Genomic DNA, 13633 nt, shown 5'->3' on the forward strand with positions numbered 1-13633 from the left:
ACAACGACAACCTAGTCCAAGTCCGTGGAAAGACGTATTTTGTTCTGGGTCAAACACAGCGGGACAAGGTGTAACACAGTCAGCTGCTTTCTGCTTTGCTACCAACGACTCGTGACATCTAGATTTAGTTTCCTATGCTCGTGAGATACTGTAATGACTCTGTATCCCGCTAAGGCTGCAATTTAATCCTTGCACGGACGCGGCCATATTTCTTGCAACCACTTTCCCGTGTCTTTTAACCGCACACGTGATTTTTCAACGTGAATTTCCTGCAAAGTGTAAAAAATACAGCTAAAAGCCTACAGTCCGGCCGCACGTGAGATATACTTGGTTTCGATGTTGGTTCGTAGTTGGCTTCGACGCATAATCTATCTTTTCGTGACGAATCAATTGGCAAAACATCTAACCTGTTTAGCCAGCTGTATGTTTGACAAACGCTATTCAACAGCACCTCTAGCCGTTAATAAATCCTGAATAATTTTACATACACGTAGAGTTATTCGTTTCATTATTCAACAAGCTAACGCATAAAGGATTTTATTTTCCGCAAAATGCAAATTTATCGCATTCAGATAAATGTCAACCTTATTCGACTCTTCGCTTTATCGTTACGCAATATAAAATATTCAACTTTCGTAACAACGATAATCCAGTCTCCGCTCGACGATGATTAATATCGAAATATACACTGGAAAAATTTAACACGCGCGAAATGACTATAGTACGAGAATAGAACCAACAATGAGAGTACAGTAGAAACAAACAAACTACTAAATATGTATCGTCTATTTTTCTAATTGGAAGGATACGGAGACGTCTGTGCGTCGTAGGAAGGAAAACAGATAAGGATTTCATCAGAGAGCGCGCAGATTCATTGTGCAACGAAGACAATCCATCCTCCTACATATGCAGCTATCTATATGCACCGGTAGTATGCATCTTAAGTATGTGCAACTAGGCATCCGGCGGATTAATCCAACTGGTAATTTGTCGTTCTGCGAATGAGCTTCGACTCCGAAACTCACGCGGATGCACACGCTACATCTGCACAGACACCTGCGTATATTTCCTACTTCGAGGCACAAGTTCGTCTCCGTATTTACGATTCAACAGAGAACAGGACGGGCGTTGCAAGACTAGCATCTCGCCGTACAGCATGCACCGTTCATTCTAAATTCTGTTACGTGCGAAGTCAGGCAGATTCTATGACTCGAAATATGTGGAAAATCGAGAATAACGGGAACGCGTTAGAGGCTTCATTTTCGAGGAAAATCCAGCTTGCAAATTCATCGAATATACGTGTATTTAATTAATTCTCGATTGGACAACGATGGACGATAGGTAGCGGGTTATTCTACGTGCGAAAATAAGTTTCTTCGGATAGAATTTTTTCGTTTGTACAGCGACTATAGTTGGATAGTACAGAATAATACCATTAAACTGGAAAGCTTGCGATATTAACCGTATCAGTTGCCTGGTACGCGCAGGCTTTACAACAACGCGGTATAATAATTTATCGTAAAATAAACGTCTGAACTTAAACATACTGGTGGGCTCGGGTTCCAAGAAAAATAGCCGCCAACTAGAATATGTATGGTCAGATCTAGCTACAACGCCTGCAACGACAAAAAAAAAAAAAAGAAAGGCAGAAGGTCTGGTGAAAAATAACGCCATTTGCAACCTCAAAGATGTCTCGGACGGATCTTCTAGCCGTACATCACGCACCGTTACCCATACGAGGTACGGCATCATGATTTATTCGAGTCGCGGTAAGGAAAGTTTTAAAGTGGCTCAACATCCGCGTAATATATCGGTCAGGAACTACACGGAGGGATAAAACTTAAGAAGGAACGATTCTCGTGGTTAACACCGCGGATCTTCCATTCTAAGAACATTTGCATTTTGAAGAGGACAAGGGCTGTTAAATATTCGGAAACAATAACCACGGTAATTCAATGATACGTAACGTATCAATACGGTTAATGCATGCAAATGGCCGATGCAATATATTATATTAAAGTTGGTAATGTAATATAATTTTGTTACTCTCATTACGCCGCCATAATGGATATAGAAAGTACGGGTAATTTAATTACTTTAGCATGACGGCCACGCACCATTGTAAAATTTTAGTTTACGGTTTCACGGGAAATTCAACGCACGCCGGACTATTGCAAAAAGGATAAAACCTCCCCTCGTCGACTTATTACCGAAATGTTCCATCTAGCGGGGCTGTAGCTTCCGGCCGCAGAAATTACGAAGTCAAATGGCCCACCGCCATGCGGCACGAAAGTTTTTCTTTTTCTCATTCCCGCACGCCCTCTGAATGAGACATAAATTACTCGTATAATAGGATTTTGAATCGCGGTCGATGTTAATCCTTGATTTATAATGTAGGTCGGCAGCCGAAGATTTAGCATGACATTGATGATAACTAGCTGACAGCATCCGCCAATGTGTATCGTGCGATAAATTATTATTATTATGCTCGTTGATCCCTCCTAATTTTTTAGGGAGGGGGGGGGGAGGTGTATTTATTAAAACGTCCGATTCGTTGCTTCTCGTAATTGGAACGTTCTGAATTTCATCTCTTTGCCCAACATTTACGCGCCAACGTTAAACGAAACACGGCGTATTTTTTAGCTTAGCAAGAGGTTCTCGCGAAAAATAAATTAACACGATTTCGAACGTTATCAATTATAACAGACGCACGTTAATAACGTTCATCGCATATAACGGACATCGCGTCTCAATCTAGGTCAACCGAAATATTTTGCTAGCTGTTTCCGTTATTGAAACAGCGAATGTTAAATCATAATTCATACGGTTACATTGTTTCGCCAATGTAGAGACGCGAAACCACTTCCCAACGACTGAATATCGCTATTCAGCGATATTTCCAGCGGAGCTATTGCCTTAACGTTTTCGTCTCCGCTGCGGGTATCTTGTTGCCGTTTTCGATCGACCTAGATTACATTTACCGAATTAGCGATATAGGTCGAGTGAATTATATCCGTTCGTTTAAGCAGTTATTTCTGTCGAAAGTCTATCTTTCCAGTCGTGCTGGCAGCATCCCTTTTACAGCCGTTAAAAACAGACACCGGGCTAAATTTAACCGGGTCAAGGAATGGGACTAATCTTCGAAACTGTTACCATTAGGAATTTTTATTTTATTTTACCGTACCATACGCAAATCTTCCGGCGATTATATCGCTCATAAGCGTCTGGATACTTTGGAATTGTAGCACCATTACGCGAATTCTACGAAAGGCTATAAATTAGCTATTAATTACTAATTTATGTTTATCAGCAGACTGCACATTTAAATTAATTATTAACAGACGTAACAGTGAAACGTTTTATTATTTACCGTTCGTGATACTACGTACATTCCTGTCCATGAGGATTAGGGCATCTTCTGGTGTAATATAAAATACGACGAATGGTTTAAATAATGAAAGGAACAATTAGACGGCCATAAGTTTGCGTTCGTGTAAAATAACGATAGAAGAATTTTTAGAAATTATTTTTACGAATTACAAGAGAGGCATAACTTCCATTTGCGATTCTAAGCTCATACAAATACATCACATAAGAATATTATTCATTATTAAGATTATTTATGATAAAACTATAACGTTTTAATATTTTGTATTAGAAATCTTCCTAACATCGAATATACGTAATTTATAACAAATTTCTTCTTCTTTGATACGACTGATAATTGACATAGGACAGAATTTAACGAATGATATTATAGACGTTTAATACGCACCAGTCTACCACCACCATACCATATAGTTAATTGCCATAAATGTATTATAAATAGTTGTACTAATTACGAAGAATAAAACCATCCCAGTTCGATTCGATCGTATTTTTCTACTTAAATTACATAGCGTCAGAAGTGAGCAGGTGTCTGAATACTTTGGGGCGGCGATTAAACGAAACGCGATTGTTAAAAATGGTCGACAAAGGGAGACACGGTTCGTAGAACTGGGGAGAGAAGAAAAGGGCGAAAGAACACGGTCAATCGGCGAGTGATATCGCGAAAGGTCACGGCTTTTCTTGACAAATGACGTCCTTGCACCGTCACCGATGGACTCGAAGTGGTATCTCGGTGGTCTGTAGGACAACCGAAGTACATTATGAAAGCATTTGTAGCTTTCCACTGGCGTTGCTCCCGAGAATTGTATCGACCACGGGGTTTGCCGCGTAGACACGTGAATATACCCGAGTTTCGACCAGTCGAAATGCATCTTGGAATCCTGCCCGAACTTCTCCGTTGTTTCCTCCCGAGATTTTGCACGCCTTATCGGATACGCTCGTTCGAATTTTAGAATTGTATTTTCTCTTGGATATCTGACCGACAAACCATACCGGCAAAAGGGGATAAATAATTGAGCGACTTTCCAAAGAAGAAAACCTTTCCTCGTTGCACGAAATAGTATGTTGGAGAAAATATTCCGTGCACTATCTGTCAATGTGATATTATCTTTTTCTTTGACAAATCGCACGTATGTTTCAAAGGTAGTACAGTTTAAAGGAGGTCAGCGGGAAAACGAAAAACTATTTTGCAAATTTAGTTTTCACTTCGTACACTCTAAACAGCCAATAATCTTTTGTAAGAGATATTAATCAGTTGAGAAATAGAGAGGAAAAGATCGTAGAATTAAATGGACGATACGCAGACACGGAGAAAAAGAGAGGAAAATATTTTTCAGGAATTTTTCAACCACTTTAATACTTACAACGGGAACGAAACGTTCTCACTTTTCTGAAGATTTTCACAATGCTTGCGTCTACGAGACATTACACGACTGACGATTAGCGTGTAGCTTGTCAGGTGTTTATCATTAAGCAACGTCCTACACTTTCACACGTGTGTCCCAGAGGGAATTGTTTAAAGGCAAATACAATACGTGTTTAAGAACCCACGTGGAATATCGCTTTTTTTTCCACGATAAAGCTTACCTACTGGTAACTAAAATATGAGAATATGACACAAAATCGATATACCTTCCATTGGAATAACATCAAGATATTCCATCTACGAAGCAAAAAGATTGGCCGGTTAATATCGGACAACAACGATGACCTAATTTCTAAAGATTAATAGGCTTACGGACGGAGTTCGACCTTTGCTCCTTTACGAGATTAAAAGCAAATAGACAAATATGGACAGATCGATCGCCGGCTGCCTCTTCCAGCCATCCCGAATCTGCCTTTTATTTTTAAGCTCGAAGCCCTTCATAAAATATACTCTGGCCGTATCATCTAGATTGATATAAAAAGAAAAAGAGATGGAGAAAGTAAATCAAAGGATAAACTAGATATTTTACGATAGGTACGATATCAAACGTGTACCATGTCGTTCTTAAAGAGGCTTGTCAATAATCTGAACATTCCATTAATTCGTTTCTACATCCACGAAACCATTATTTTCCCACCAACTTTAAATACTTAGATATCAGTGCTTGCATTAACGTAACAAATTCTATTAATTTCGAGAAACTTTCTATCAATCTCCTATCCGTAATTTAGCAGTAAAAGTATTTACAGATAAAGAGCTTGTCTCTTTAAACGATAATTCTATTATTATTCTATTATCCTATTCGAAATTTCGCGATTGAAAAACAGAATTAGCTACATTTTTAACACAGATTCAACTGTGAATTATGTAATTCATTTCAAATTCTACCGGTGACATTTACACCACAGTACTGTTGCGACATATAGTTTATCAATTTTCTTCGAAATTCTTGCAAATAATTTTCACAATTCTCCGTTTTCAATTCTCAAGTCGTAATCCTGCGCCAGTACAAAATTACGATAATTTCTTTAATAATCTGCATGGATTATCGCGCTGAATACGAGGCCAGCGAGTATTCTGATATTTATTGGAGCGTACCTTATCATTTTGGGGAAGAGAAATTTTATCGTTCCGATCGGGGACGATTACGAGGTGGTGATACACAGCCGAATTCGGTGAAATTGTACGCGAAACTTTCCGTGAATTACACGGCGACAAGGGGTTTAATCTTTCGCGTGGGACCAATCGCGTTATCGAGATATAAGCATAATCGAGCTGACGGCGGTGTACACGAGGCGATAGCCGATATACGAGGCAACGGATAGCACAGGCTATATTCGAAACTGATAATCGTTGACGATATGCCGTGGCCGATCGATAATCAAGGGGCTTGGCTCGAAAACGATTCATCGTGTCTGTGCAATCGCGACCACACAACGAAATTATCTAGAATGACGGGACACGCGTTATGCATCTTCTGCGAAATTATCTATAGAATGACGGAACGTACCGTCTACGTGATACAGTAGCGCACAGTTTGGCGAAAGAAAAAAGAAGAAAAGAAGAAAAAGCAGGAATTAGGACGACGGATGCCGTCTCTCGGTGCGTTGTCATTTCAAAAGGGAGATGAGATATAGAACGAGGAAAGGCCGAAAGAGACATACGCGAGGAACAAAAGGAGCACGATGCCAAGGATAACAGCCGGCAACGAATGCTGAAACTGCATGAGAAAAACAGTGTGTGGAGTTTGTACCTTAAAATCGACGACCGGATGCACTGGTTCCTCTGTTTGCATTCCGCCGGAACTATTGTGCTCCAGGCAAGTGTACGAATGCCGAGTAAAAATTTAATTCTATTCCTTGCCAAAATACATTTCGCGCAGAAGGGGTACGCTGGTTACGGGGTTCTACGATACCGCGGTTTTGTTCCTAGTTCTCGTGAAAATTAGTAGATTGCGGATTCACATAAAATACAGTGACGTGCATGTGATAGGTTTTTCGCTTTATATTATAATATTTAAAAAAGTTCGAAGTAATGTTATATAATTAGGTAAGAACTGTTTATTTTGTAACATTGTTTAGTTGAAATCCTTTCGGATACCGTTTTTGGAATAGAAAACGAGCAATCTACTTGGCTGGAATCTTTCGATCAATCTATTAGCTCGACGATGAAATTCTATATTCTTCCAAAACGAACAACTTGAAACTACAACAGCTAATATTTATTCAACAATTCGATAGCAGTAAAATTCTTGCCCTTTTTTCTTTGTATCTGCCTATTTCTCGAGACTTATTTCGAATCGTCTGAAAGACTGTCCTGATTGTAGGACCTCACGCCCATATCTCAACATCTGACAGCAGCTCCAGAGTTTCTCACAATGGACGAGCTAACGAGAATTCGGTTAAACGTTCTCGGTCTTCTTTCTTATCCTGTTCATTCGATTAAATAGATGTACCTATCGAGATCCTAATTCTAACTACAAAGTTCTGTGTATAAGGTAAAAGGTGATAGTTTCCTAACAAGATGCTATGCTTTAAAGGTCTTCGAAAAGCTACAGAGTAAACAATACAATCAAGCGTTTAACAGCAAAGTGACGTAATTGATACTGAACCGTTGAAAAACAAGGTGATTATAACACCATGTTCACAGAGTAACGAACAAAAGGTGGCTTAAAATAGGAATTGAAGCTCGGAGGATAAAGATCGACTTAAAATGCGCGAACACGTTACAACATAATCGAAGTGGTTTGATTAAATGGATTAAGCTATTTGTTCATTGTATTTCGCGATCAAAAGGCCAAAAGAATGGTATGAGCAGAGATTTACGGAATAGTATTTGATGAACAAATAAAGCGATATAGCGCATGAGCACGTCAGAAAATAGAAATTGTTAAAACAATGGATTTTTCTGCAAATTCAGATTTTTATGAACACGTCTGAAGATATGTGTAAATACAGATATTTGTTACACGCTCCAAATATCATAACGAGAAGTTTGTTTTAGCAATTTTGTATACCTCTATACTTTGTACTTTTTTTTTTTCGAAAATCTATTCTAAAATTTACTACACCAAGATTTTTATACATCGACCAACAAATATGAAATAACTATAAATAAAATCCACTAGACTTTAAGGATTAAATAATCAATCAAACGATTTTCTTCTAATTTTTGTTACACAGTTGCCGCGATAATCGTCGTAATTTTAATAAATAGCGAACGAGTTAATAAAAATATATTAACACGGAGAAAAGCACAATGTGTTTGTTCATGTTGTGTCAAATGGGCTTATCCATACGTCTCATTCTTTTCGTCTGATCATTAAAGAATTTCGATTCGTTCAAGTTCAAAACATTCGCCACTGCAATCGAATTCGATCGATGTCGAGGTAAGTTACGAATCTTGTAATATACGTTTGGAGCCTCCGTTTGTTTCCAGCTCGGTTCCGCCCTTTTTCCTTCATCTAACGCTCCAGGCCGGCGCACCACGACCTACCCTTAGTTCGCCTAAGTCTGACGCCGGTCGAATTATCATCGCGACCTCTCAAAGCCTTTCCAAAATTACTTACGAACTCATGGGCCCGTAAGTCCAGACTGCTCGAAATTAGTTTCCACGAAAGCTCTCTGGCATTAGGTATGTACGCTTTCCAATTCGTTAAGAGGGAACTGTCGCCCCCTCTTTAGCCTTACTCGACAACTCGTCCTTCAGACCGCCACTTTCTCTTATTCACCGGTCTGTCTCCATCCCTCTACACCCTCTAAATCACCCTCACTTAGAAAAAAATATCACTGCTAAATTTGCTTAATGGTAACGAGGTTAGTACTTCTTTCAACAGAAACAAACCGTTTCGAGGGTTCGCTTTTAGCGAGTGGATAAACAGTATAATTCGAGCCAATGGCCTGTAATTTATCTTTGTATGCGATATCGCCTTTCCAACCCTCGCTACGTTATTATAATCGTTTTTATGCCTCGAATAGAAACGAATTGTTCCGCTTAACGAGCTTCCCGTACTTCATTGTTCGAACGTTCGTTGATTTATTTTACGTTATTCCCTTCGTACATTTTCAACATTTCAGCGTTTCGCCGAACATGATTCAGTACAATCCGATATTCGATTATCGGTCGATCAGGTTAGATTTTTCGGCGCAGGGATTAGTAGTATCGGTCGGTGTTTGGTCAGCCAAGAAAGTGGGTGGGTCGTCCATTACGCTACCCGGTGACCGGGTTAAGAGGACATCGCGTCGTTTAAAGAATCATCCCATCGACAAAGCAATTTGACTATCGGATAATCATTCGTTGTAGAAAATATGACAGTGCCTTCCTATTTCGAACGATTTTCCGAATACTAAAGCGATCGACTGTCCGTGTCTATTATTGGGTCACCGTATTTCACGCAAACCCTACTGCCATTCTCGAGCTTTTGGAATTCAATCTTCCTCCTATTTTAACAAACGAAACAGGTTTGAAATATTTGAAGGAAATGTCCAGCATACCAATAACCGTTTTTTCATATTTTCCTTGAGCTTGAAATATTCGTTAACGTTAGAAAGATACAATTGAATCGATAAAGACGAAGAGAACACGAGGTTCTATATGTACGTGCGTATAGAACTGAATGCAAGTATTTCAAAAGTAAATAGGAAAATTGTCCAACGTTCTTTAACTCTTTCGCTGAAGCTATTGGCAAATTTATGAATTGTTAAAATTGATAATTGTACCGAGGATACATAAATCATTATGTATTTCCTATTTTAATATCTACCACATGAAGAGTACGTATTAACCAATAGGTAAATAATTATATGCAAAATCCACACGAATCGACTTCCTTTTTTACTTCTCAAATATACTTATTGCAGCACCCCGAGATTTTAATCCACGTTGAAAGAGTGAAATCCTCAGATATTGAAAGAACTCGAGCAATATTCTCGACGATACAGATAAGATACACATAAATCGTAAACGTTCGAGTCACTATCGAGAGAGCTAATCGCGACATTATTTCTGATCAACGCCAAGATTCCGGTCGGATATTCGTTGAAATCCCAAAGCACTCCGGAGAACGTAATAAGTCTCAGACTGGACTATCTGAAATCAGCATCTCCTTGACGCAAAATGTAAATTACGACCGGTAAGATAGCATTCGAACGAAACGGTGAAATAGAAAGAAAGTCAGTTTACACGCGATTTATAGGGTCGAATCGGGGTCGATTTAACGACGCCTCGACGGCGAAGCAACGGCGCCAGAGTAGCGAGTTATCGATTCGGTTCGATTGCCGAAAAATGGTAATGCGGTCGGGCAGAACGCCGAGGAGACGTTACTCCCCAGGAAGGACGTCTCAATTTCGATGCTACGTGCCGTAGGAATGCGGAAAGAGGCCACTCTATGCGAACAGACAGAATTTTCTTAGGGCCGTGAGAAAGAGCTCCGACGCGTGTGAACTTAAATTTCACAGTCAAAAGAACGGAAAAATCCCTACCTGATAGAGGGAAAATCTAACTCCTCGTTCTCGGGTATTTTCTTCCTCGACAAACTATACTTGCGCGATCTAAACAAGCTATCGTGTCGTAATAAATGAAATAAATGAAATAATTAGGCGCTTCAAGCATCTGGTAATAATCGGAAAATAATTTGCAATTTATCCGAAGGACGAGTGGTTCAGAAGCCACACTGATCGATGCTCACTGCAGCCGCTGATCTTTTTTCATCAATTGCCTCATTTATTTCAACACATACAAGCTCCTACCTTGTTTTAGATTTTTATCCGACCTATCTCACTGTCTTATTTATAGGTTACTCTGTATGTCCTCTTTCTTTTTATTCGTTTAGAGTTTCTCGCGTCTACAAATAAATAAGAATAAAAAAGAAGAAGACATGACGCGACAAAAACTGTTCCTTTTTATCTCACAAGTTATCATCATTTGTTTCATTTTCTTGCAAAGAATGAATTTATAGAAGTACGTCGCTTGTTCTTTGAGAATCGAATATTAATCGTGTACTTGTGTAATGAAGCCGAGAAATTGACGAGAAGCGAACGTTTCATTATACGTTCGACCTTTTTCCAATATCGAATTATTCTTACTCTTCAAGTTGTGAGAAATTATTTTTTCGCGTGAGTCGGGATAAATAACGTCCGGAGATAAGAAATCATTTTCTCGCGTGAATCTGTGTAAATCCGGAATCTTTGAGCAACTGGCGAGAGATTTTTGAGAGAATTTTCTACCACGAGGATAGTATATACCACTTCGTCCGGGAGCTGACGTCTCGTGATTCATGAATCCACGGTCAGCCGGCTAAGAACAAGTCAACCATTGACGCTTTGGAATATGTTCGACGATCGTCAGGGGTAACAGACACACCACCGACAGACGTCTGTGATTCATTGCACCGGAGTTAAGCCTATTCGCATAATCAGACAGCAGCGTATCACCTCTGTCATTAATTACGAGGCCGTGCAACGTACATTTATCAAGTTAAATGGTTGGAGAACCTGCAGAGATTGGGTAGGCAGACACAGAGTTGGCAAATGGTTGTGACAACGACGAATCGAACCTTCCGACCGACTAACAAGTATAAAGTAAAGTTGGTAATAACACCGCTTGACAAAAGGAAATTAATTTTCGAGGTAAGCTAACTTCTTGAAGTTGAGAAATGTCTGCTAAAGAAATTTCGAATTCACGTTACGCTACGAAGGAGAGGGTTCGACGATCGCCAACCAACAAATGGATTTGCGAATAATTCGCACGGCAAGTTTCGAGCCTTAAATATCACTTGAACTTGGTAAATTCGAATCTACATATTGAAAACTTTGGCGGAGACGCTGGAAACCTCCCTCGATTGCTGTACCTTCGGAAGATTATATTTTCTTAGGAATTTCACGCGGTACGAGATAATCGCAATGCCGCTTAATATCCTACGACGAAACGAATAAACGAAGGAACTTGAATAATTAGTTTCGAAGACTTTTTGCTTGTACCATTCCACTTATGCGTCCATTTATGCTCCCATTTGTATAAGTATAGAAAAAGGAACAAAAGATCTCCGATCTTCCCTCGTCGTTTCCTTGCGGTGGCGGGCAGTATGAAAGTTTAAAATTCATACTTGTGCACGAGTACAAATACATTACATTAATAGTAACTTCGTACTGAACGTTTTCTTACTACGTTAATTCCGAAGAATTTAATCGTTCTTGTCAAATAAATCTGTTTTCAATGGTTGAAATACTTCTCTGTGTCGCTTATCCCTACGACTTTCTTTCGTTCATCGTTGTATCTCTCTAACGTTCCAAAACGATCTCTTGGCATCTTTTCGCCCATTCATTTGCCTTTCTATTTCTCAAAGCTAACAAGAATAGCGAAAGTTCATTCGCGCTACTGAAAGGGACGTAAATATCGAAGGCAGATGGTTGCTGAATTAGACATCGATCCAAATGGATTATCCTCGAGAACACGCTCGTTTCGGAGCAACGAACGATGCGCTCTCGATACACCTTCAACGTACCATCAAGCCGCATACATCACAGAAATGGTTCCCTTTTAACTGCCACTCAATTTAAGACCCTCCGAAGCTACATTTCCCTAATGGAACCCCGGTTTACCCAATACGGAGAATGATAACGCTACGTTAACATAACATTCCGGTTGCCCGGAATGCAATTTCCACCGTTTCGCTTGCGAAAACATCACGGTAAAATTCGTACGCAAATATTCCAACGGAGCGTATCTTTCCGCATATCGGCCGGAGAGAACAGGGGAGAAAAAATGTTACTGCTCGAATTGTTTACGTTCAATTTCATTTAGAAGTTTGTTTACGGATCGGAGATGCGCGTGCGGAATTTCCCATGGTTCGTTAGCAAAGCGAAATTCGTCGAAGCGAAATACACGGCAAGAGGTTAAAGGCAGTACGGTGCGGGGTACGTGCGACGAAGGGAGCGATAACGACGTGGCGGAGGTTTCCGCGGGGAAATCGCGCGGAGACTTTGACGACGGGTGCATCGTGCACACGGCCACCAGAGAAGGTGGAAAGCCACGAACGTCGGCGACTTAGCGTTCAAGATCGATGGAGGAGACCTGCAGCGGCCTAACCCTTGCGTTTTATCGAGCTGTGGCACCGGAACTGGTGCCTCTCGCGGCCACGAAAAACAGAGGCAGATAGACGAAAACAGAGAGGAAAATACGCCGACGAGAAACGACAACGTACTTGGGTACGCGCGATGCATCGTGAACTTAGCTGCAACTCGACTCGACGCGGCTTCGTGTTCAAAATATTTCGATTCCTCCCGCGGATTTCTTCCACCAGGTTTCGTCCGTCGAAATTCTTACAGATATCGCAGCTCGATCGTCTAACACGATAAAGAAGAACAAACATGGCCATATTTCCGATAACGCCAAACAACCTCGCGTTTATTGTTGTATCAACAAGGACAAGCAGACCGTATAAATAACACGTCTTTCTACGGAACGTGTAGAAAAACGTCGACGACAACAAGGGAGGAGCGAGAGACTACGTAGCATACAGAGACCGCGTATTAAATAACGGAAAAGTGAGAGTTACGGTGATCACCGAAGTATACAACGATGCGTGAATTACATCGGATAAAATGGGATATTAATGTGACTGACCTTTTTTGTTGTTGATCGGAGACGATGATTGACGGTGGACGAAGTCGATGTACAACCGGAGGGCTGGCTCGAAAAACAGAGTGTACGAAGAGGCAACCGGCGAGGACGACGACAACGTCCGTACGAGTCTCACGTTTAGACTACGTGCGTCTCTCCGGTCGTCGGTGGCGGTGACAGTGGCGGTGGTGGTGGCGATAG

The 13633-nt window shown here is 40.4% G+C and overlaps 1 protein-coding gene across 1 annotated transcript in view; it reads right to left on the bottom strand.

Annotated features, from left to right (window-relative positions):
• Nucleotides 1–13627, bottom strand: part of LOC100745903 (complexin) — a 329300-nt gene extending 315673 nt beyond the window's left edge. The window contains exon 1 of the mRNA XM_024368498.2: nucleotides 13439–13627. The gene's annotated coding sequence lies outside the window, so the exon portion shown is untranslated. The remainder of the gene's footprint in view (nucleotides 1–13438) is intronic.
• Nucleotides 13628–13633: the final 6 nt, after the last annotated feature.

This window comes from Bombus impatiens, unplaced genomic scaffold, assembly GCF_000188095.3.
Source record: "Bombus impatiens unplaced genomic scaffold, BIMP_2.2 scf_0452, whole genome shotgun sequence".
Taxonomy (NCBI): Eukaryota; Metazoa; Arthropoda; class Insecta; order Hymenoptera; family Apidae; genus Bombus; species Bombus impatiens.